The sequence below is a fragment of the Leptosomus discolor genome, chromosome 22 (assembly GCF_034619465.1).
Source record: "Leptosomus discolor isolate bLepDis1 chromosome 22, bLepDis1.hap2, whole genome shotgun sequence".
In the NCBI taxonomy this organism is placed as follows: Eukaryota; Metazoa; Chordata; class Aves; order Leptosomiformes; family Leptosomidae; genus Leptosomus; species Leptosomus discolor.
The window spans coordinates 4199069-4203726 of NC_141412.1; positions in this window are offsets into that span (position 1 = coordinate 4199069).

Sequence of the window (4658 nt, forward strand, 5' to 3'; positions counted from 1 at the left end):
CCTCGCAAATAAACCTCAGCCTCTGAGTCTCACCTACTAAACGTCAGAGGGAAACGTCTGGTGTATCTAATACCAATAGCGACAGCTGAGATCCAGGGGCAGCGGGGAGGAAGGTTTGCAGACCTGCAGGGAGGGTAAAACCGGGGTGGCAGAAAAGGCAGCAAACGCATCACACGACCTACCTGTGGATTCTTCACAGCCAGTTGAAGGAAAGCTCACCCCTTCCACAAAAACAACTGAGTCCCTGATGGTGCTGCCTTTTGCTAGCTTTAAATGGCTACTGCCCGTGAATTTAAACGTGTCCATTAAAGCACCAACAGAGGAACCAGTACCAGAGCTGGAGGCTGCTTGGTGGAGAACGCTGATGCATTACACAGACAGAAATCTCCTCTTGTAGCTGGGGAAGGAGCCAGCAGAGAGAACTCTGGTCCTGTTATGACTTTCGCTGGCCAGGCAGACACTCAGGGTGGTGGAGGAAGCATGGGTTTGCTCCCTGGCTTGGGGTGGAATAAAAACTTCAAAGGGGAACTGAGAAGTTCCCCAGGGGAATACACAGAGGGAGAGAGCAAGGGCAGCCTGGGTTGCCCAGCAGATCTGGCTACCTTCGCACAGCAGGAGTGTCAGCAGCTCCTGGGATTTTACTGTGATCTTTGCAAGAGGCAGCGTAGGTTCTTTAAAGCAACCCTGGAGTTACGTTCTGATGCTGTCTCAGACACACAAAAATGTGCAAGTCTCTGAAAGAAGCATTCAGGCCTCCTGGGTGTGGAAAAAAGCCTGGAGAAATGGCCTGGCTGCACACCAGGAGGTGTTCAAGGAGGCACAGGACCAAGGATGGGGCATCCCAGCGTCTTCCCTCCGGTTCCACCCTTCCCTCCCTCCCTGAACTGTAGGATTAAGGAAAGAGGCCAGCAAGGATGAAGACATTAGGCGCTGCCATGAGTTTATTTACTTCACAAAAGCGTTCAGGTCACAGGAAACATGAACACACACACACACCCCGCAAGTATCAAAACAGCACGTCTGCTGCCTGCTGGACTGACTGTCAGGGGTGGCTTTGTAGCCCTCCTGCCCTTCCCCAGCCCTGCAGCGACTTCTTGCACTTGCACCCACAGCATTCCCGAACTGGTGGGCGACTGAGCGGCTCCAGAAACGCCTTCTGCATCCCGAGGGGAATGCAGGTGGGGAAACCGAGGCACGGCTGGTGAATCACTGCACGGAGGGGAGAAGGCAGCAATCCAGCCTCCGCATCTTCGGCGTCACACCCGCCCTTCCTCCGTGGAATTGATGTGCTTCTGCCGTGCACTAAGTGATTAGTCTGTGGCTTCGCTGAGTGTAAAGTTATGGAGCGAGAGATCCAATCACAGGCACAACTCCAGTTGTGCTACAGGCCTATTTGAAAGGGTAAGTGTTCTGCATTTTTTTTCATGCCTGCAACAATCTAGACAAATAGGCTTTTAAATTAAGCAGTGATTTGGAATATAAGTGAGTGCATTTAAGCTGCTAAGAGATGGAAAGATCCTAATGGCTGAAATATTTGTCATATCACAAATAAACTGGCTGTATCGGGAGCTACTAATATAACTAATTTTTACCAAATCCTTCACTGCTCTGTGATAGAAAATGAGGTCAGCATAGGTTGAGGCAACATAAAATGAGCAGCTGCCAGAAGGCAGCACAGAATACTGATAAAGGACTCTGCAGAAACTGTATCGCCTGCCCACAGAAAAAAGGAATCAGTTTGTTCAAATTAAGATATAGCTTTTCCAGAGCATCCCGGGTTTTAATGAAAAGGTGCGAACGAATGCAGGCTTTCAATGGATCCAGAATACAAATGCATACCGAGGTACTGCCTCAAAGCCTCCCTATTCCCCCTAGACCTGGGTTCATCCAGTTTTTCCACAGTTTAATCACAAGGTCTGTGTGACCTTTGAAAGGAACTGGGGTGTGAGAGAGGGCAGGAGCATGCCCCAGTGCAGCCAATGAGAGTCCCTGGGATGGCTACAGTTCCGCTAGTTCCTGCGGGACTTTCCAGTTGCAGGAATTAAACCCTGACTTAATCTGGCGCTCTCAAGGAGGAAAAGTGAAATGAAGAGGAATTCAGAGGACTTGGCTCACTTTAATAGGAAAGAACAAGCCCAAAGCCCACAGAGATAGGCCTTGGCAGTGCCAGGAACAGCTCTTGCATCCCTAGAGGTTCAAGAACCAAGAGCAGCCCCTCCAAATCACCCAGTTTCCGCCATGCCCCCGTGCAATCCTTTTGCACTAGCACAAGGTGCTCTAAGCTGCTGTGTTGAGGATAACACGCCCAGGGAAAAGAGGCAAATGCTCAGTGTCAGGGATGCAGCAACAGACTGTGTTTTGCCTACCATGCTTTTAAGGCAGCCTCAAACATTTGGGACCGAGTGGGATGCAGTCATATTCTGGTTATATGAGAAAAACAACATAATTGTTTTCATTCTCATGAGAAAATTTGCTTTGGAAGTGAAATTTCCTCAGTCCTTTACAGGCATAAATAGCCTGTCTTTGAATAAGGGGAGGATTTTGGTTATAATAATTGTCTCTTTTTACCCCTAAACCCCAAATGAGTGGGAAAAAAAAAAAAAAAAAAAGCAAGTAGCTTTATTGGTCAAATGGAAACTGAGGCACTGGGAAACTGAGGTACAAAATGTCTTCCTTAAGGGAAGAGACTGAGTGTCTTCTCCGCTGTGGCAATCTGACCATGACTCCATCGTGGCAAAAACAGATCAGAGAGGGGACCAGGGTGTCCAGTTGTTATTTGGGATGGTCTGTTAACGCAGGCTCAACCACATACAGTCCCATCTCCCTGTGCTGTGTGAGACGCTGGCGTCGCCGAGAGCGGCTCTCCTGGGTTCAATACGCAGAGACCCTTGGCAGGGGAGCAGCGACTGCTTGGGAGCATCGGACAAGTTAAGAAAAATAAGATCAACATGGATTAGCAATAAAACTTAAAGCTCACTACATTTCCTAAATGGAATGGTAGAAGGGTTCATATTTGATAACCATTAAATGGTTTAATGAAATAATTATAACCCAGACTCCTGAGCCCAGCCACAATCAATAACTATGAGCTCTAAGCAACAGCATGATCCAAGTTCTGCCATTTTCACAGTGCTCCCCAGCAGGCAGAGTGTGCGACTATAAATGCGATTGACGGTAAAGTTGCATTAAAACATCCCCATCAAGGGCAATAATAGATTAAAGGCTACTGAGGCGCTGCAGTTGGCTGGTCAATATGCTTTATTTTCTGCATCACCTCCAATTTTGCCACCCTCCCGCATACTATTAGTGGGAGTCGATTCGCTGTCAATGACTAGCCCTGGCAAAAGATGCATTAATGCATGCTCACAAAAGCAGTGCGCATGGCATTATCACTTCACTCGCTTTCAAATTACAGCCTAATGCTGTCTCCAGGCAGCTTGTGACACGTTAACACTATGTGCGATTTGTTGGCATCGGGCTAAATATTTCGTGTCTAAAGATTTCATCAGGGATTTGATGACAGAAATAAACTACTGCCCAGTGGGAAATTGTTCCGAATAATAGAATTAGGCATTGTTGGAAAATCGACAGAAAAGGGACGATGATGCAGGATAGTGGAAGAAGAGCAGAAAAAGTATGAGGGGAGAAGGAGGGCTGAGCAGAGGGCTTCTGAGTACCCATTTGTCTGCTAACTAAAGGCAGTGTTAATAATACACCCAGTGATGGGGTGGAGGTTACAAATCAGGTGGTTGTCTGTACCTTGCTCCCAGATACCAGGCTTAGGTGCTCTGCTGCAGCTTTTAAATGCCAAAGAATCCTCCATAATACACGAAACGCAGGCGGATATGCCCAGAGGTTTGCTTTATTTTCTGCTGAAGCTCGTAAACCAGCCCCTAACATGTATGCCTCTGCACCCCACAGGCTGTATTGTCCTTTAGCGCTAGTGAAAAAGGCTTTAAAAACCGAAGGCACCAACTGATCTGAGGACGAGGTGGGCACACAGCAGCAGAGCAGCAAGCCCTGCCGCAGGGCTTCGGGCTGACCCCCAGAAAGCGCAGTCGGGGCAGGAATTGGGGGACCCCACAAGCTTGCCCGTAGCTGCTGCTCAGACACTGCTCTGCACGGGGAGTGGGGGCTGCACAGCCCTTGGCATTGCAGGACCCAGGGGTTCCCACCTGAGCGGCCGGTGCCAGGCAGCCCAGACGGCCACTGCCGGCTACTCGCACACCCAGGGACCTCGACCCCACCGCCCTGAAAGGCACCCCAAAGGGGCTGGGCAGCCCTGGCTTTGCAGCCTGGTGAAAGCCTGTATTCCACGCTGACTTGGGTGCACACCTCAGGGGCAGCAAACCTATTAATCCTCGCTTTTTCAAGGCCCCAGGACCTCTGCATTGACTCCCTCCTCCAGCAAGAGCTCCTGTCTTTCAGCCTGAACAAAACAGCCACGGAGTCAATCGTGTGATGAAAAAACAGGCACTTGACCAGAGAGAGGAGACAAGTACTGAGGCTCAGCAGCAAGTGAGCTGCTTGGCCTCCTGGTTTAGCTGCATTTTGCCTTTAGAGCAAGCCCTTCTATAATGGCAATTTCAAACCACAGCTTTGATTCGTGCCCTTTCCTTACAACCGGCTGTTGCCACCCACTGCTGAACACCCAGCTC